The sequence below is a fragment of the Culex quinquefasciatus genome, chromosome 3, assembly GCF_015732765.1.
Source record: "Culex quinquefasciatus strain JHB chromosome 3, VPISU_Cqui_1.0_pri_paternal, whole genome shotgun sequence".
In the NCBI taxonomy this organism is placed as follows: Eukaryota; Metazoa; Arthropoda; class Insecta; order Diptera; family Culicidae; genus Culex; species Culex quinquefasciatus.
The window spans coordinates 136,983,213-137,005,452 of record NC_051863.1 but is presented as its reverse complement, the minus strand read 5'-3'; the positions used below and the strand labels follow the sequence as shown (position 1 = coordinate 137,005,452).

The following is a 22,240-nucleotide window of genomic DNA, read 5'->3' as shown; positions in this document are numbered from 1 at the left end:
GGACGATTTAAATACGAAATATCTCAAAACTGAATTGGAAAAAATATCCTAGTAGTTTACTCCGCTGGTTTTCACTTACACAAACAACGTAAAATTGAGTTACAAGCAGTCTATTACAATTCTGGCCAACAAGTGCCCACTAAACTTGTTTGAAATCTGCATGATGATATGATCGTCAACACGGTCCCTAATCCAGGCAAGCAAATTGAGATTTATAGTAATTCATAATCTCCACTCTCCACATATTGCAGCCAGCTCGGCACGGGAGCAACAAATGCTTCCGACAAAGTCAAACTCTCAAACCCCCGAACCCTCAAGGCAGTCCCGGAGATGCATGACTTAACTTACTTCCCGGGCAGGACCAACTCTAATCCGGGCACGTACCGAAAGCTTATGCTCTTTCCCTGGGAAGGCAAAATCCTTTTGTCATTCTCCATTTGAAATTCGTTCAATTCACCACACAGTCGTCGTCGCCCCACCACCACCCTAAGAATCCTGACTTTCCCGCTGCAATAGAAGGAATTTCCATAAGAGAGCACCAGAGCCCGGTGTTGTTGCATTTGTGGGAGAGTCTGTAATCATAGCTTAGTCACAGAGAACACACGAGATAAACCTACTCAGAGCAGCATGAGAGTGCATTGTGTAGGGGGAGAAATGCATACACAGACACATACACAGACAGTCTTCGAAAGATGAGCAAGTCATATTTTATGCTTCTTTTGTCTGGTTGATGCTCGGGATCCTTTCCATACATCGCCCGGTTGGCAAACACTAGAAGCGAGAGAAGGGGTTGTCTTTTGGTGTGAAACCACATACGTGTGGTGTCTTTTGGGGATGCCAGCTGAACTTTAATTCGGATTTTGTGATTTTACTAATATTTTTTAAATAACAGTGCGACATTAAGTAAACAATTTGTTTAAGTTTTCAAACAATTCAAAATTACATTTTACCACGTTTTTACAAAATAGAATCCAACTTTGTGTGAAAACATACTTCATTTCACCTTCTTAGAGTTTAAATATTGAATGCAAGGTTTCGTAGAAACCTTGAAAATAGCGCATGTTTGTTTCTAATCTGTGGCTTGAAATTCCAAAATTATCAAAAATTATAAAGGCTGCCAAATCATATTGAACATGAATAATCAGGCTTAGTGATTTTTCACGGTAAAAAATTGCAAATTTCACGGGCACCTTAATTTCAAACCATCAATTTCACGGAAATTTCGCGGAACGTGAAAAACGTAAAAAAAAACTTTGAAAATCTTATGTTATATTAACAGAAACAAAACGGAATTATTGAAAATTTTCGATGTACAGTACCGCAAAAAGTTTTTTTTTCGTTATAATTTTTGTTTTCCTCAAATCTTACATTTTTGAAAACTTATAATTGCAAAACAACTGAACTAGTGTAAAATGCATTTTAAACCACATTTTTCATTCAAATGTTGAGTTTATGGCTTGTTATTTAAATTTTTGTATTTTGTTTTTTTTTGATCCCCTCCCCCCACCCTTCTTCCCCAATCAACCCCAGTCTGAACCGAGGGAAAAAAAACTTTGAAAAAAATAGCATCGGCCATCATTGCATTTCATATTACAGCAACATTTAACATCTTGTCCAGCCAAAATGATTAAAGTAAAGTTGAACTTTCTGCGACATTTTGCCAAGTAGATTTTCTTAAGGTTTTCATCTCACTTTTTTTTAATTAGATTTAAAATCAAAATCAGAGCAAAAAACAAAAAAAAAACACTTAAATAATGTTCTTAAAATTTGATTTTAAAAATCAGTAATACTATTCATTTAATCTTGAATACACCAAGCTTGAATCTGAGATTACTTATAAAATTATACATATTAATTGAACAAAAAGTAGTCAAATTGTTATTAACGTGAATGGAAATATGTATTACTAAATTTAGTAAGTTTCCTAAGAAAAACTGTTATTGATTACAATTACAATTAAAAAAATAAAATTACAATTTATTTTCTTAATATTTTTCTCTAATCCAATGGAATTTAATTTTTCATTCTTTATTCAGATTGCTTGCTCTTCCAGTCAATGATGACATAGAAAAGAGAATGTTTCTACTGAATGTTTCTTTTATATGAATGTTTGCATCAATCAGATTTCTAAAGATAAATCAATTCAACCTTAAAAAATCTGTGCAATCTTTCAACAAAATTCACAATTTACATTTTCAGTCAACTTAAACAAGTTTTAGCTGAAAAAGCCAAAATTTGTAAAAAATAAAACTTTTTGGTTAGAGAATAACTGCAATCAAATGATCGATAATATTTATCATGCTTGTGATAAGTTGATGATTCCGAGAATATGTTTTTACTGATTTAAGTTTCCATCATAGAAGTATTCAGCAGCATTCACTTCTAAGTAATTGTGAGAACATTTTTTTGTTAAAGTTTGTTTTGCCAACAATTCTTCAAATGTTTCATATCATGCTTTTTAATTTAATACTAATAAAATTAATTAAATAAGCCTTTATGGATGAAATATTGATTATGTTGTTATATCAAACAATTTGAGAAAATTAATAAATTTCACGGGGTTTCACGGAAATCATCAAATTTCACAAATTTCACGCTGTCCGTGGAATCGTGAAAATTCACTAGCCCTACACTCATCGGTTTTTCAAAAGGTTGACGTTCAGACCGCAAAAAAAACAGTTTTAATAAATGATTTATTATGACAAGCTACATTTTTCATAAGGCTTTTTGCAACATGTTAGGCTTTCTCCACAAAAATTCCGATCTGTTGTATCGGCTTCGAGATACAGAAATATTCAAATTACGAAATTTAACAATATTCAAATAACTTACGCCCTTCTCAAATGTCATTCTGGTTCAACTGGTTCTATATACACAGAAATGGCTTATACAAGCTCAGGTTAACATCCCTAGTAACATTTTTAAACTTACAGGTTTTATCAGGGTTCTGAAAACCTTCATGCAGCCTAAGCCTTTTTATGGCCTACTTAAAACTTAAATGTGACATATGTCTACAAAGTTCCATTGACATCGGATAGGGTCGGATACAGTTGCTCTAAAATAGTGTATTATCTCCGCGTAGTTCAGAGTCAATAGCAAAAGTTTTTTTTTTCAATGAAAATAGTTATTTTTGAATTTTTGAGAAAATAATGAAGTTTAAATCAATTTGGAAGAAAATTGATACAAATTTTATATTTTTATCTAAATACAGTTCATAAAAAAAGTTGAATTTCGTAAGGTTAAAAATATGGTTGATGATTGCTGAAAATTCACCAGTTCTTGATGTAATATTACACTTTTTTTGACACTTGATCAGTAATTACCATCATTTTTTTCTGTGTATTTCAAAATAAAATTAAAAGTTCAAAGCTCATTTTTGATTTTGAAAGTGTGATTAGAAATAGGTATCTGAAATTGGAAATTTGCATCTTTTTTGTAACAAAACAGCTAATTTTAGTTTTTAACTTAGAGAGTGCATGGTTGTGAATCCTTTGGAAATTTTAATATCTCCAAGATATCTGGCATCACTCCACCTACTATCTCTCTGCTCCGAGCTTACGGCGAATGAATGAATTGTTTGCCTGGGCGTGCAAGACGAACCTGGGGCTTGCCTCCACACGGAACCGGAACCCCGGGCGTTAACAATAACGGTGGGTTTTACCGAGGCAAACCGCCGGTGGAATATTGGTGTATTGTATCTTAATTCGCCATAAATAAAACACATTTTATCGCTCCCCTCAGCCCCGCCGCACCTAGTGGTGGAAGATCGGATGATGGGTGGTGGAAAACATTTTTCCTGAAGGAAAAGCGGGGAAAAGCACATACGAGGATGATGACGGAGGGAGGTTTGAGGGTGGTAAGATACATGTGCATATTTCACACGATTTACGTGTTCGCTCACAGGAAGCGAAAACGGAGTCTTCTTCTTTTCAATGGGAAAATGGGAATCTCCTGGCAGAAGAGCAGCGCCAGCAGCCGGTTCTGGGCTGTATGGATGAACAATCACTTGGCAGTGGAAAGAATTGAGCTTAATGGCTGTGAAAAAGTGAAACAATTGGTGGCTGGTTCATTGTCTGGCAAGCCACCACACGTAGACGTGGGGAAAGGGTGTTCTTTTGAATGAGCAGGATACACTGGAGTTGTTTAAATATTTGCGAGTATGTTTTGAAGGTAAACAAAGCATAAAGGACCATCGTGAGATCGTTTTGATTGTTTGCACAGAAAAAAAAACCATTCCCGTAATCGTGAATTAAGTTCACGAATGTGAGAACCACGAAGGAATTTATTCATGAGTATGGTGCATTTGCACTATAAACATGAATATATTCCTTCGTGGTTCTCACATTCGTGAATTTAATTCACGATTTCGAGAATTGATTTTTTTCCGTGTGATGGGGATTTAAAGCATTTAAGAGCAACAAGCAAAATATGTTTGTCTAATTCAATTCTTCAAGGAGGAAATCAGAAATTCGATTCTTGACATTTTCTTGGCATGATTTTCTCAAAATTTTAAAGCAGAAATATGCCGTGAAAACAAATAAAAAGTACAAAATATTGTATTTGATTCTGTAACTCAATTGACTAATTTGTATAGCATCATAAAATGAACTTGGTGTCCGGAGGTCTAAAATGGTGAGATAATCCAAGTCTCTTTTTGAACCTAGCTTTTATCCATCCCGGGATTCGAACTGACAACCTTTGGATTGCGAGTCAATTTGCCGACCAGCAACAAACCTTTATCAAAGCAGGTTATAAATATTTGAGGTCGTATCTAAAAAGGACTTTAGTTCAATTTATTCCAAATTGATGAGTCTGTCATATTGACCTAAACGCCGCATCCTGTCACGTAAATCGGCCCAAACGGAACCAGATCGGAAGCGATATCCAGATCAGCAGACGATGCCGTCGCCGATTATCATTACGGTGATTGTTATTGTCATCATTATGATTTTTATTCACAATTTAACCATCCATTGCAATGGTACGCCAACAATCACCAACCAACCACACGAGAAACATCCATATGCGCATCGGAGTGGGAAATTTCCAATTTCTAGTTCCAGACAATTTAAATTTATAGATTTTGTTGCAACACAACACCATTGAGTTGAACGAACGCTGGCAACAACGCCGCTGCGACGAGACGCTGGCAACACTGCTCCGGATTCATATCAAAAGAGTGCATCTCCGGCCAGCCAACTGCAATGACGTCCTTGTGTTGGGTTGGGGTAGGTTGTTGCTATTTTGCATCATCATCACTACCCATAATGCAACCGTTAGTACATATGTAGCATCTACACTGTATGTGTTGCCAGTACACACAAACACACCTTATTTGGAGAAAATGGGAACATCCGGGACGGCCTGCGGCGGGAGTTGTTTTGTAAATGTGGGCAAAAACAGGTTCGCTTTCAGTTTTGTGAAAGAGCGCGAATCAGACCGTGAAAATATGCTTATTTCGGGGTCGTTGTTCTGTTTCAAGTTTTGCGTAATTTAGTTGCAGTTGAAGTGGGGAAAGATCAAGGAAAGATGTCTCGAGGGGATTGCCGTTGATAGAATTATTAACAGATCCTTGCTTCTATTATCTAAACATTCTGATTTCTAGATATTCACCTCGTCAACTACTTGAAAAATGTCAACTTAAAAGTCCTTTAGATATTCTTAAGGTCTTCCTTTCAATTATTTCCAGTGCTTGTAATTGATTTATCGAAGCCAAATGATCATTACGAGGATGTCCTTCAAAGTAGTTACACACTCACACACGCTCGTCCAATCAGCAGTAACACTTTTCCACGTCTACGCCTGTCAATCCAAGCTAAAATCTATAACACCTGTTATCAAACACTCCGAGAAGCCCACCCGGCCCACGCTTTGCCGGAAGATCTGGGACGAACCGCTCCAGAGTATTCCCACTTGTTTCCGCCCAGCTCCGGACTGTCTGTCAGTCTCAGCTGTCACACATCCTTACACGAGTGGAGACTCTACACACTGGAGGGAAGGAGCTTTACGGGCTTCTCTGAATGTTGCACAAGAACTATCTTGTGTGACTGAGGAACCTCTGTCTTCTTGGGGAGAGGTAATGTAGTACAAACCAACTTCTTGACCATACCGTTCAAAGGTGAACTCCAAAGATTTTTTATCATTAAAGGTCACTGAAAGAAAAAAAAATATGATCCAGAAATCATGACTTTTTATTCACGATTTTGTGAACATTTGAATTAACGGTGTTCATGATGCATGACTTTAAGGTTTGTTTCCATGAAATATTTTTGAATTCATGAACACTATTTGATGGAATATTCGTAGAGAATCCATAAATGTTTACTTTTGAAATCTTTATGATAATTTAACGATTTAATAAAAAACCATTCATAATTTCATGAACAAAATTTATGATTTTATGAACAAAATTAATGATTTCATGAACAAAATCCTTAATTCCATTAACAAAATTCATGATTTCATCCACAAAATTCATGATTTCATCCACAAAATTCATGATTTCATGAACAAAATTCACGCGATAGAGGCTCCTCAACTCAGAGACATCACACAAAACGTAACAATAATAGTTTTCCACCTGGAGAACATTGTCTCCGATTCCGAAGTGGAGAAGGAGGACGAACCCAGCGCAGGGAACATGACAGCTGAAATGATAATTTAGAAAGACAATTCTCAGCAGATCTTCTGTGTGTTTCTGCCTCGTACGCTGAAGACGACGACGACGACGACGTTGACGTTCAATAAATTGCAGATAAATGTTGCAACGAGTTGGCAGAGTAGGCGATGTTGGAAACGGCTCAAACTTTACCCGGGTTGACAGATCTCGCCTTTGATGCCTCACTTACGAGGGGTCTTCTCTCTAATTTAAGAGTTTGGCCAACCAGTAGTAGGGAAGATTTTCAAACGGATGAAACAATCATCCAATTAAGCAGCGGTAACACCCCACTTGAGGGTAGACCAGCGTGACGGTTTTTGGCAGGGATTCACCTTGTCGTGTGAGGGGGTCGACAGACTGCTCTGTCCGGAGAAACGAGACTTTGATTCGACTTTAAGTGGCAAATTAGAAACGCACCGAGAGACGTTCATGTGGCATGACTGGGAGGACTATGCAGCATAAATCCGGTGGAGGAGAGTCAAAAATCTCAAAAATGTTTGAATTTTTGAATAATCTGAACATTACAAGATCAAATTACGGCCAACAAACCCATTTAACCCGATCTGCCCACCTTTGAATCGTTATTAAACTGGAGGCATTCAAAGTCAAACGTTCGCGCTGTACTTAGCAACCTATTTATACCGCAGACCTTAAGGTTTCAGCCGTACAAATTGGACAGCTGCTGCAACTGCTACCTACTGCAAAACCAACTCCAGCCTAATCCGCTCGCGTTAGCTCTTAATCGTGTAATTTATAATGTTGCTATTTTGGGAGAAGTGACATCTGCTGGTGGTTGCTTAAGTATATGTGCAAACCAACTGAAGACTCTTTGGGGTTATTCATAATTATGGAGTATGAAAGTGGATGACAGTGACCTTGCACAACTGAAATTTTAAATTTATTTTATAAAAAAAACATGATCTGAAAGTTAAATTTTAAGATGAACTTAACTTAAATCTATTTTTCAGCTGATTACAACCCAAATCGCAGCCTTCTCTTAGTTCAAGTGCCCAAACCATAAATCCACCCAAGCCAGCAGCATTTAATCCCGGGCTCGCACTAATTGAATCCCCCCTCAATTGACACTTGCTCATCCGGATTGTATCGATTACGTCCCCCCTCCCCCTCCCACGTATAATCCTATTGCGAAAATCCTCTTGCACAGATAAAAATTTACAGCACTCCTAATTAAATTCAACCCGTTTCTCAATGGTTCGATGTCGTCGACGTCCATAGACCAGAAGACAAATCCTGGCCCGGCACTGAACCAAGTGCAGAAGATAAATCTTGTTTTTCACGCTCGCTTTGGCAATAAATCTTTGCCTCCCCAAGTGCCCAACTGCGAATCGGAGGCGATGCCCATTGCCCTGTGGGAAGCCCTGTGGTAAGATTTCTTTTATGGGGTGAAGAAGAGTCCTACCGAGGATGGTTCTCTGTCAAATATGCAATAAATATAATTAAGGATTTGATTGGAGATAGTCCAAATAAGCTCATAAAATATAGGAAAAATATTTATTTTTCCTGCCTTAAATTAAAAAGTTTCTCTTATTTCTTTCAAAAAGGGAAGCTTCAGCAATCCTACACGGATAGAAGTTATGTAAGCTAATCCGGTAACTCTATATTGTCGATTATGTTAACAATAAAATCTTTCCAAAATCGTAAACTTTTTTTCAATTTTGAACAACAATGTTGACGATTTTGAAAACATTCACAGCGAAATAGATAAAAAATATTGACGATTTTGGAAACTTTTCATTGTTAACAAAATGGACAAGAATTACCGGATTAGATTACAGGATTTTCTATCCTTGTGGACTTCTAAATACATATTATTTACCTCGGTATCATATTTTAAACACTAAATATTCCAGCATGGGACAGTAAAATTTTTGTCACCGTCATATGGGGTAAATCGGGACGCATGGGGCAATTTTGGAAGGCGGTTTTATTTAGCCATTTGATTGGTTTCGGTTAGAACAAACACAGAAACAAACAAAATTAGGACCTTGTTTCCCAAATTCAAGCATGTTCTGAAAACATTTATCCCTATTCAGACTGTAGTCCCGAGTCATACCAGTTGACAGTATGCTCTCTTTTTATTATTTTTTGATGAATTTAGGGAATGTTTTCACATTGCTTCGGACCAAAAAATGGTTTAAAATAGAGAGATTTTGTTATTAAACAGCTGAGTAAGGCTTTTCTAAGTTTTTCTAGACATTTTTGAATTAGAATTAGTCGGAAACATTTTCGGTACAAAGTGCATTGAACTTAAATCAGGATTCGTGACAAATTAAAAAGTTGAAGCACAAGCAAAAAAATAACCAGATGCTTTCAAAGCATAAAAAATATCCAAATACTTTTTTTAAAATTACACGATCGTTACACCAAAGTTCATTTTCTCAACTCATTTAGTTTAAATTGTCAATATACAATATATAAATACTAGTACAATTTATCACAGAATCTACAACAAATTGTAAAAAGTTTTTTTCAGCACGAGGCGTACATTTTTCCAACGAGGTTTATCGAGTTAGATATCAACGATGAGTGCTTAATAAAATCAAGGTTTGCAACGTATAACTCATTTATAATTTTTTGCAATTTAAGAAAACAACCTTTGAATTGGATTTTTCATCGAAACGTTTGTATCCGCGCTTGAATATATTTTTTTGCTGGCATGATATGTCAAACTCCAAAACAGGATCGAGAGTTTCTTTTCAACACATGTGCTGAAATATGCACTAAGCACTCAAATGGATGCTAAAAAGTATCGTATGCAACTGATTTTATTTTTATTACATTATTTTTTAATTCATAAAAATTTTTCAACTCGAGGACATTAAATACATAGTGTAAATGAATATTTCTGTACAATTCAGCATTTAAGTTTGTTTATTATTTTTTTATATTTTATTTTTATAAGAAGGGCACGTTAATATTTGAAAATCTGTATCTTGGAATGGAAATCATAACTGATCGACATCGTTGCCTAAGTTATAGGTGTAATTGACCTTCAAAAATTTGGAAAAAAAAAATTCAGAAAAATGTTTTTTTTTTCTCAATATTCTATTTTTGCATCTTTGCACTTGAAAAATAAATGGTGCAAAATCTGTTACCAGAGTTATCTCAAAAATAATGATTTAAAAAAATATCAAACATACATAAGTTTAAAATTTCATTAAAAATATCATTCATATTTCACATTAAAAAAAAAATAGTGAAAAAATCATCTCGGTTGTTTGTGGATAAGGTGTACAGATGAACAAGTGTAAGTTATAGACATTTCTTAGTTATAATTTTAGAAAAAAAAACCGTTTTTATGTAGCAAAAGCATCTTTGAAAAATCAGTTTCTAAAAATTGAGGAAAAAAGTTTTTATACTGTGACACCTAATTACTCCTTATTTATCGATTAGCGATATCTCGCAAACAATTGGCTCGATTTGAACTGTTATCAAAATAAACTGTTATGAAGTCATCATTGCTTTGTTAAAAATATTTGTAAATTCATTCACACAAAAATTGAATTTTAACGATGGTTTCAAAGTTGCCATGCTCAACTTTTAAATGCATAAATAACTTTTTGCAATTTCGCTGTGAAACTGTCAACTTTTCCTGTCCTTCTGGAGAAACGAAACGGCATACTTTTCCCTACCAAAAATAACAAAATGGAAAATTAATACCTTTCAACACCAGTGCTGAAAAGTTCAACTTTTCAGCACTGAAATGGGTGCTGAAAAGTTGAACTTTTCAGCACTAGTATCGAAAAGTAAAATTTTTCAATATTTTTTTCTTTTGAACGGTGAGTTTACTTAACACATGAATAATTGACATAAAATTCCATTCAAAAAGCGTTTTTCGGAATTGCAAAAAATGTTGTAAGCAACTCGTTGCAAAACTTGTTTTTTTTTCAGCACTCATCGTATTTATCCAACTCGGTAAACCTCGTTGGATAAATGTACGACTCGTGCTGAAAAAAACTTCTTTTTGCAACTTGTTGAATAAACTACTATTACTTTATGCAGTTTTGCAGTTCAGTACATTTTTGTAAATATTGTTGAGAAAATATTCCAAATCTATATTTGTCAGACAGCTAGTGAAAAGATCAATATCATGTAATTTATTACTCTCTGAGACCCAAATTTTCCTCCAGCCAAGCTTTGATCTAAAAATTCATTAAAAAAAACTATTTTCAAGCCAATGTTGGTTCTTCAAGAAGCTTTGAAAACTTAGTCTTGATGGAAAGGTCTCCTCAACACAATTGTGCATTACAAATAAGGCCGTTGCAAATATTTTTCAATGTTTATGTTGTCCCCCCCCCCCCCTTCAAAATTGATCTGAAAAATCAAAGGGCAAAAATTTTTTTTTCGAAAAAACTTCCAAATTTACTTGAAAACAGAAGTCTAATCAACTGAAAACAATCTAAAATGCTTTTTTCTGCATTGATAATCATGTTTAGCATGTTTGGGCTTGTTTAAAAATGTTTTGAATTTTCATGAAATTCCAAAGTACAGCACGGCAAAAATTTTATTTTACACAAAACAACTGGAAAGGTGTATAATGCATTTTTCATCACTTTTTTTTCATTAAAATCACAGCAAAAAATCCGATGGTAAAATCGCATGCAAAAGCATGCACATCACCTTCGTCAAAATAAACACTTAATATTACACACTGCATGTACATTTTTTGCAAACACAAAAAAAAGTTGCAACCGACGGGATTCAAACCCAGCGCCAACAGTAAGGACTGGTGCCTCAGCCCACTCGGCCATCAGACCGATGAAAAGCTGTAGGGATAAACGCATATATGAGTTTGACATTTCGATCAAGTAGGTTTCCCATACTGATGGGCTACATATTTCAGGGTGTAAAATCACATAAAATTGCATAAAATAATGCAATATTTATTTTACAACCCGGTCTTTTACACGCAGCGGGATTACTACTTTTTTAGCTGTGATGTTAAAACCATGGCTCGTAATTACAATTTTTAAACTCCTCCCCCCCCCCTCGACTTTGGTCAGAGGGACATACACTTCAAAAAATATTTGCAACGGCCTAAATCTTCAATTATTTTGAAAAAGTTTGATTTTACTAGTTTCATGTGACTTTGCTGAAGTTTTACAAAAAAAGTCAGGATTCAACTTTGGAAATATTTTAAATTTATATTTTTTTTATTTATTTGTCTAAATGTCTAAAATCGAAAAAGTGACTGAAAAAATTATGAAAAATAATAAATAGGCAACATATTTTAATTTGAGTTTGAATGCTTAAAACTACAAAAAAAAAATACAAACGAATAAAATCAATGCATATAAAAAACTAAAAATAAATAAAGAAAAACATGAAATCATGTTTCAAGAAAAGTTTTTCGTTAAACAAAAGTTGTTAAAAAATTGGAATTACAAAAAAGTAGCAGATTATTTTCCATTGCAGTTTTTTTGTACATTTTTTGAAGGCAGAGGAAATTCTGGTATGTTTGGAAGGTTAAGCACTCACTCCTTACTACATCCATTCATTTTGTAGAACTTATGATAGAAACTTGCTTACTCACTTCCAGGGTTGTTAAAATATCAAAATATCAGCTCTCAGCAACTACAATTATCCCGCCTGAATATTCATCCCTCAAATACAACTGCTCTTCTCTCCTCATTGAAACTCTCAGCGCCGAACATAGCCGAACACGTTTTCGTGTTTACCCACTCGCGATTGACATTTTCCTTTTCTCTCTCATTCTCGCTTCCACGATCATCCTACCGCAACAGCGTTTAACCACAAAAGCCGCCACAAAACCAATTTTGCAAACGCAGTTTACCGGGACGTCATGCGTGGTCGGCTCCTAATCACCATCTCGCGTTCTCTCATTGCAGTTTTCGGAGAGATTGAGAGACTATGCGGTGAGAGCACATAGTCGAGGAAAAGGGAAGGGAGTGATAGAGAGAGAATGACATCGCTGGGAATCACGAGACACAAGAAGAGATCTCACAAGCTATAGTGACGGCCGCTATACTCTCGGATATTTTTGGTGCAGAGATAATCTATTGATAGCTTTTCCATCACTCTTTTGCAACACTGCTCACTTCCTATTGAGCTATTTATCATTGGATTTCAGTTGAAAACGCGCTGTAATTGAATGCCAAAGTGCTGATATGGCAATATTAGAGGCACGATGTAGTTAGATGCTGTTCCCTTAAAATTTTCTTGTAATTTTGCTAGAGATTTTCGAGATTTTCGAGCTAGGCTGCTCTTATAGATTTTCAAACTTTTGAAGACATTCAGAATCAAATTTTTCAGATATTTGAAAAATTGTTATGGCATCCATGAATAGACGGGTTTTCGAGATTCCCAGAGAACCTGAGTAGTTTTATGCTCCAAAGACGTGGTGTGATCTGCTACGTCGTGGCATCATGGAAAAAGTATTTTCATTACCACACAGCTCTGGCTGCCATTTGCTCAGCTCACCACCAAGTAGAGGTGAGAAAATCATCCAGTGTTACTACTATCCACTCCCTGCTACACCGGTAGATAGTTTCACACCTGAATCTACCCACCACTTCTGTGCTGGGTTGAAAATTTGTGGTTTTTTTCTGCAATCGTGCTGCGGGAAAATCCTACTCCTTGGCTCCCCTCCCCGCAGGGAGGTAATAACAACAAAAATCGCAGTATTCCGTGCACGGCGACAAGGTGCTGAAGAGAGTTATGGATCCGTGATAGTGATCGAATAAAACCGGTGGACATCGATAGCTGGGATTCGTTTTTTCCCCGCTGTGAAGCTCACAGTCAGTCGAACTGTTCAGTATTCATAGCCCGTGGTTATACACAATGTTCCTACCGGCTGCGTGCTTGCCGCCTCTTCTGTGCTGGATGTTGGAGACCACGCCGCCAAGGATCGGTGAAAGTGGACCGTGAGCTTTTTATTGGTGCGGGTCGAACGACGTCACGTAACGGTGGAAGAGTCCGCACTAATCTCTTGCCGAAAGGGCGCTAGGGTTGGCGTAGAGTGGAGTATTTTTTGGGGGTTTTTCAATATATTTGTGTTAAAAAGTTGTTGTATTATTTTGAACTATTTCACTCTCAGTTTTTGTAATTCCTGTAATCTCCTGTAACTTCTCACTAAATTTGACTCACGATATAACTAACTTCTATTTTTTTTTGTCTCATTCCAGGTACGAATATTCATTACATAGAGACAAGGAAAAGGACTTGGAAGACGGAAATTTCTGTTGTTCCACTGTTTTAAGAGGAAACAAGGGATCAAGTGAGTTTCGCTTGGTTTTGGAGGTTTTTGGGAAGGTGTAAGGTCTAGGATTCACTGTAAGCATGCGTTGCTATCAATTAAATGGATTATTTAAAATAAAAATCATAAAATAGTCACCTTTCACTTGTAAAAGTAAATCAAATTTCCAGAGCTACCCCAACCAGCTCTGCTGGTTTTTATTGATTTCTACCCTCACTATCGCAGCCCAAACGTGAAAGTTCGTCCTTAAATGCCATATAAATCTGCCTGCATTCATTTTGCAAATCTTCATCTCTTTCACTTTTAATTTGTCCTGTTTTTTTCCTGCTCTCTCTCTCCATGCAATCTCTGTTCCTCACCGTGATGCAATATTCATCGTCCAAGTATCGGACTAAGCCCCGGTCGTTCCACTTGTTCAGGAATACTATAGACTAGAGGGGTAGAGTTCCGGCAAATTGAGAGAGCACTTCCTATTCCTGTCCAGAGACACTCGGATCGCAATCGGCACACAGCTTTCGATTGTCGAGACACTCGGAAATGAACAATCCGCTTGGAGTTTGGACCAACAAAAAAAAAACAGAAGAATAGACTTGGTACTCGGTTGGAGAGGAAGGTTGAACGCTCCCGATCAATACTATAGGTACTACGTGTGTGCCTTTACGGAATGTTGACTTTTAATCACAACACCAACATCAACCTCTTGAAGATAAATGGGCCGTTCATCGACCGACCAACCGGCGACGGTTGGAAAAACTAGAAAGGGGAGAGGCAAATCTAGGAAAAACCATTAATTAATTATTCCTGGATGGCATCTTACCCGCCAGGCAAATGCTGCTGCTGCTGGTGACGACTTGATGGAAGTTTCCGACAAGTTTAGAAGAGCTTTTCACTTGTCGGTTTTTTTTTCTCTTCCAGTAAGTTTAAGCGAAAGAACAATGGAAGAATGTGGTAAAGAAATTAAACTTTAATTGATTTTCAACCAATACTTGGGAAGAGAGCGAGGTATTATCGTGATTTTCACTTCGTTCGTGAACTTTTTTTGCAGGCTGGTATGGTGGAATAGGGGGAAAAACCACACCGTCGATCAATAGTGTAAGGTTTGTTGTTGGTGGGGTGGAAATGACAGGGAAAATCAGTGCGAGAGAGATGCAAGATGAAGTCTGTGTGGGGAAATTTCAACTCTGGCGTACAGTTGTCGTCGTCAACTGTCGAGATATCGTATTAGAAGGGCGTTAGACGGCACTAAATGTCGGAGGATTTTTCTGCTTGAATTATTTTGTGAAGTCTTTTTTTTGTGGAAAACTTAACGCTTGCAAACTAACTAGCAGAGGTTGGAAACTATTGATTTTGAAGCAATGACTCATGACCCAAATTAATTTGAGATAGTTGTTTTAAATGAGGATCAAACACTATAAACTCAAAACAAAAACATGAAAATTTGTCACAACTTTTGTGAAAATGCTTACGGATTTTTGTGATTTCAGACAACAAGTTTAAAGAAAAAAATCATTTTCTGAGATGAACAATTTCATAGGAATTTTATTCATTTAAAAAAGGTATATTTTAAAGTTTGAATGAAAGAAATATTTCCTTGCTACAATCTTTCTCACAATTTCGGACCTTATATTCAACGAGAAAAAACGACCCATTGGCCCGTGTTAGCGAAATTATTGTTTTCAAGAGGTATTTTACAAGATTTTTAAAAAGAAAATTATGTTTTACAAAGTGGTAGCACAAGTAAAGCACTACACATAAAATAAAAATGGTATTGCGTCGCAAATTAAAACAAAGAGAATATTTATTTTGTCCATTTTAAAAAAAAATCTTACCGTGTACAATGTGTACATAGAGGGTGACGATTCTCGAGATTTTCAATTTCCCGGGAATCGAGAGTTGAACTTGGCAATTTCCTGGGAATTCCCGGGACCCGGTAGTTTTTTTTACTACGCCAACAGTGTCAAAAATTTAAAATGAAAAGTAAAAAAATTGTTTTTTTTTATGAATTCAGTTACTGTTAATTCATACTAAATCTATGAAACGTTTATTTAAGCAGCCTCATAGTTTTGAGGAACTATATAAAACTTTTGATTTTTTTTCTGAATCTGCAAAAACAAAATCTTTTTTTGAGTTTTTTAAGACTCAAAATTGTAGTTCAGAATATTTACGAATTTTAATTCGCACTGAGTGATTTTTCAAAAAGTTCACAAACTTGTTATTAGATTTTTGTAAAGAAAACATTGAATATTCTTTAAAGAAATATTTACAGTTATCAGGAAAACCCAAATGTTCACAAAAAACTAGATTGGATTGCTATAATCAAGAGAAGATATGGAAATTGAACTAAACTTGAAAAAGCTTTTACCTTTTATAAATAATTAAAAAAAATATTTGAAAATAAAACATTTGATTTCATATCTGGGGTGTAACTGCTAAATAATTTTTAAGCTAAATTTTGGGGTCCACCTTTTTTTGGCTTCTCTAAATTATAGTTATTGGAATTTTTGACAAGTTAAAATTTATACTTTCTGAATATGAAGGTTAGAGAAACATTGGTTTATTCGAACATGAACATCGAACATTGGACATTCAATGTTCTAAACAATTTTGAATTTTTCAAATGTTTTTCTGATTAGTTTATAAAATTTTGCTTCGATATTTATAACTTAACTTTTCATAAAATGTATTAAAATTTGAGGTTAATTAAATAAAACGTTCAAAAATTTTATCGAAATTCTTTAAAATTTCTGTTTGGAACCATCCTCTAGGTGGGCTTCGAATTAAAAATTAGGTAAGAAAACATTTTTCAATCAATTTTCGATATTATAAAAAAATTGAAAAAAAACTATTATAATTATAGGTAATATCAAGGTTGGAAGTTTGACTTGTTTTATGAGAATTTTCACGTGTTTTTTAAAATGTAATTTTTTTAGAGATTAACTTTGGCTGTTGATTTTTACTACATTTTCAAATATTTTATGCAAAATTTCTGTATACAGTTTGTTTTTATTGTCTAAGACTGTGCCTATACGCATATTTTTACAGTCTAACGGTGCACATCAACTAGAGCTTTTGCACCCAGATTTTTGTTACATACATTTTGGTATCTTCAAAACAATGAAAACTACGACAACTATCGATATATATTATTCTACAAGCTCTTCCCGACAAACTTCGTCCTGCCCTTGTTTTGTTTCCTGACGGTTCTTGCCTGTTTGCCAATTCAGCCTCCTGTGATCTAAGTTTGAGTTTACGTAACTTCTCCCATACAATACACAGATTTTCCGGAATCGGTTCCAGAGTGGCCAAATTGTAACTTTTTGGCGTAAGAACCTTCCTTGGGCTTATACGAACCCAACGCAACAAAGAGCACCTCGATCCGACGCTCCGTATTGAACTGATTCGCGTTCGAACAAAACCGTCGAAATATTTTATATATATAGATAGAAGAAGATTAATCCCCAAGATACTATTTTCATCAAGGTTTACAAAGAAATTTGTTATTTTTTATAATCAAATTATATCAAGATTGGGTCCGTAAGTAATTAATTTTGTTAATTTTGGAATAAGAAGATAACAGCTTCTGTGGTTGCTGTGTACCCTTGAATAAAAATGGTATCATTCTAGAAAAAGTTACTTAAAAAATAACAAAAAATAGAAAGGCAAATGGTATTGAGAGGAGGTGGTGAAATAAGCCAAATACTATTAGTAACAAACAAAAACTTAACAGGATAAATTCAAATTAAAATACTAAAAATTAAACCATAAAAAAACATACAACAAGAGAAGTAAAATTTTTCGTAGAAAAAAGTTGCATGAAATGACCTCCAAAATAATTGAGCATTAGAGGTTTATCTAACTTTTGAAAGGTCAATCTGTCAATGTTACCCCATTTCACACTTTTAGAATTTTCATACGAAAGCCATTTCTGGTCTGGATGATGTCTGAAGAAATTAAATGAAATATTACAAGTGTTTCAAAATAATTACTACAATTTTTGGCTCATCCCGATAAGTTGCGTTCTCAATTTAAAGCAATTAATGTTTTATTACTGAAAAAATGCAATTATATTCAAGTTAGAGAACTTTATGTTTAATGCATTAGAAGCAACCTCTAACTCCTTCTTCATACAATTTAAACAAATGATTCAATTTCCTAACTTTCATTCCCCTCTGACCTAGCAAATTTAATCTCTCCCGGAACAGTAGCCGTCGAACTGTGAATGCATCTTCCTCCCAAAAATAAGCACAGTCCCACTTTGCACTTGCACTTTGGTTTGACTTTCTCACGTTCCAAAGTGCAGCTCCGAGCTATTCTATTCTACAACTCAATTAGAATGGAAATCTTTGATAAAATTATCACGACCTCGACGGTCGCTCCTCCGGACTGCGACGACACGATGAGTTGCATAAAACATTTCCCCACTTTTTTTTCCCTGACTCATGATCCGGTGGCTACTCTGGCTTTTCTAGCTGCAGCGCTTTCCTTCTTTTTATGACACTCTGACGCTTGGTTCATTCAGCTCATTATCCTCCGGGATGCAACGTGGACCTGCAGACAGTCAGCCAGTGGTACTGACTAAACATTAGACGGGTCGGCGGCGTGCCTTCGTCAGCACTCTTGACTTTTTTTATGCGCTCACAAGTCTCTCTAAATATAATCATCTTTAGTGGATCTTCACCGTTATGCATTCGTTTACTGAACGGCACTGAGAAATCCAGAAAAAGTTTAAATGTTGAAAAAACGTAAAAATTTGATAAAAATGCAATTTTATTTCGATAAAAGTCTACTTTTAAATTAAAATAGTGGGATACATTAAAATGCTAGATTTTTTTTTTGAGTTAACTTAACCAAATTAAGTTTGTCCAAAGAACTCTGCAGACTTCACCGAAAACCAGAAACACCGTGCGAACTGCTGTGTGGGATGAGGTCTTTGCTTTTAATTAATGCGATACCTGGTGGGAACGCAACGACGAATTAGGCAAATTCTTTTGATGATTTCCTCTGGACGCGACACTGCTTCTTTCACGAGTTTCCTCCCCCTCTTTGCGCTTCATCAACTCCATGGGGAACCTGTTGAGGCAGCTCGTCGGCAGCAGCTCTTAATTTGATGAAGGTGTCACGGTTTAAGGAGGAAGAAATTAAGAATTTAAGCGTTTTGGGTGAAGATATTGTTGGGGATCTTGGATTTGCCTAATTGAGGAAGAGAAAAAAATGGTTTACTATAAAAGTTGTTCCTAAATACCACTTAATTTTTAAAAATGCATGCTTTTTTCTTCAAAATAATCCACACAAAACACCATCACTCTTTAAACATCTGCTGGTTCATCCCTACGCGTAAACTCCCTCCAAAACCGCTAATCAAATTCCGGTCCCCTTGAAGATATTAGGCGTGAAATTGTTGAAATTAATACCATCTCATCACTTTTGAAGCAAAGAACCCTTCCGGCGTTAGACAAGAATGGGGGGGGGAGGGGGAGAGCAGAGTAGGAATAGAATGAAGAGGGGTGGAAAATTTCGGGAAAACTTTTCAGCAAACCCTTCTCGCTGGCGGTGTGGTGGTTTGGAGGTTTTGTAATTCCATTAACACGTGGTTTTAAAGCCGACTTGGTTAAATTAATTCCATTAATTGACTACAATTTAATTCAAATTTTACATGAAAAAGTTTCTTGTCATTTGATTTGTTTAGATCTCGTTCAAAATCACTTATATTTTTCTAAAGTTTTACATTTGTGGAAGTACATTCAGTAAAAACCATGCAGCAAACATCCAGACAAGAGTTGCTGAACGCAATTCACTTACCAAGTTCTGTTGATTATAGTCTGTGTTCGTTTGGACTCCCGCCCCCATAACATGTAGGTATATCGAACGTTGTGTGGGGCGAATATGCCAATGGCATCATGCCGAAACACCCGTAAATATCGGGCCAAACGATAAAGTCAATCGAGAGTACTGGCAGTGCACGCTGCACCGAAGCCAGAGCAGGTGCAGTATTGAAACATTTTCCACCCACCACCTTCCAAAACTCTGGGTGTGGAGCTGTTTCAGGGTGCACCACAGCATCGTCATCGACGGCGAATTCGAGAGATATCAAAAAGGTGTTACAGCCCGAGGCAGTGCAGTTTTGCGTTAAGGTTTGGACCGGAGATAAGTGGGACAACTTATTTCGAGATATCAAAAATCATGTTATAAATTTTAGGTATTTAGTTTTTGGTTAAAACCTCTTCATAAATTGTAGTTGTGGATCATACACCAAAATAGTATCGTTATCACCCCCAGACCCATTGCGAATGTCCTCCTGATGACGGTATTACATAGCAAGCTACTGTCAAACTCCAAAACAGTCTTGAAAAGTAATAATTTTCAGTACAAGTCCTGAAAAATTGAGGTATTGAAATAGATGCTGAAAAGTGTTTTTTAAGCTAAGAACAAGATTGTCCGTTCGACGCAGTGGTGAACGCAGAACGCTGTGTCAGTTTGATTTTTCCATCAACTGTCAGTCGAACAATCTGTAGGGGTTGCTTTGTTCAATGGTCGATGACAGGCAGGCTATGATGACAGGCGAAAAATTTTGCATTTGCGTTCAGGCCTGACGGACAATCTTGTTCTTACCTTTAGAACTTTTATTTTTGGCGATGAAAAGAAGCCCGTTTTGTCATTCAAGAATAACAGGAAATTGAAGCAATTTTTCAGCAGATTTTTTTAATTAGCTTTTTTTACAAAAAAAAAAAACAATTTCCTGAATCAATATAATATTTTATATATATATATATATTTTATATAACCTTTATAATTTTTGTATATCTTTTCAAGGAAAAGAAACCAGCAACTTTAAGCCATAAAGAAGCAGGGATACAAGTTTTGCCGCAAAATTATGTTTTTAAATGGTATTTTTTGGGAAAAAATATAAATCTTACTCCTAAATATTGTTTGCATTAGTTTCAAGGTCAGAAATGAAATTTGCTATCAAAAAGTGCTTTACAGAAATTTTTATAAAGTACGCCGTTTCCTATATTCAGCCACTCAAATTTTGATATTAAGAAAAAAAGTTTTTTGGATTAAAAAAAAAGATTCCATGTCTTAACATAAAACTTCCTGTAAACTGGTCCAAGAAATATGATAGTTGTACCTCTGTTTGAAACAGGAAAATTGATTTTTGTCTCACTCAAAAAATCAATATTAACCCCTTTTGAAATTTCCGGATTACAATTTTCTAAAAATATTATTTCCAAAAAAAAAACAAAAACTTTTAAAAATATTTGCAACGGCCTTAAAATTATCAAAAAAAATCTCTAGTTCTTTTTGATTGCAAAATTGATTTAACATTAAAACCTGACGCCAAAAAAGTAAGTGAGAGTTTTTGTCCATAAATAATTTTTATTCTGTAAAATAATAACTTGGCGGCACATTTTTAATATCAATACATCATTATGATTCAAAAGTTAAGGATTTTGCCCCTGCTTATTTGCTTATTTTGTGGAAAAAATTGTAATAAAAAGTTATTTTAAAAATCGGCAATTTTCAGAGATCAGAAAATTCTTCAAAAAAACAGACTTATCGAATACTCCTGTACTGCCCATGATCACATAAATGTCCCATACGCATTTTCATCAATTTTGAGTTATTAATGCAGTTTGGATCAAAATCGCGAGCTCTTTCAGAAAAGCATATAACATCCAGTACTTTGTTCCAAAAATCAGGAGGAAATCCAGTTTTTTCGCGAAAACTTAACACGTAGCCTTATGTTTGGGACAAACTTGTTTTGCGTTTTTCACAGCTTGCTGTTTTTGCATATGGGACATTTATGCGAACATGGGCAGCGTACCATTTTTGCATAAACAGATGCCAATTTTTTATGGGCGAACCAATGTGTCTTCGGCAAAGTTGTAGGTATTGTTGAGGAATATTCAATTAAGAAAAGGTACACGGAAAAAAATTGCCGATTTTTTATTAATCTTAATTTCCCAACATACCAATTTTTTATTTTCCAGATTTTTTTTATATGTTTAAGAGGGCAAAAAACAACAACTTTTGAGCCATAGAGAAATGTGGTCAAAAATTCTGTCGCCGAGTCATAATTTTTTGGAAAAATAGTGATTTTTGAAAAAAAAAATAAAATTGATTCACCTATTTTTTAAAGTAAAATTGAATAAGCAATCAAAAAGTACTTTACAGATTTTTTGATAAAGGGCTCCCTTTTCAAGATATAGCCACCGAAAGATTGATTTTAGTGAAATATTTGCAGTTTTTAATTTTTAAAGATAGTGACCATGAGTGACCATTTCTGATTTTTTTTTAAGTTAAAAAAATTTACTATAAAATTGTATAAAAGACCTTGAAGATTGGAC

General features: G+C 35.3%; 1 protein-coding gene across 1 annotated transcript in view; it reads left to right on the top strand.

Annotated features, from left to right (window-relative positions):
- Positions 1-22,240, top strand: part of LOC6043145 — a 179,835-nt gene that overhangs the window by 25,297 nt on the left and 132,298 nt on the right.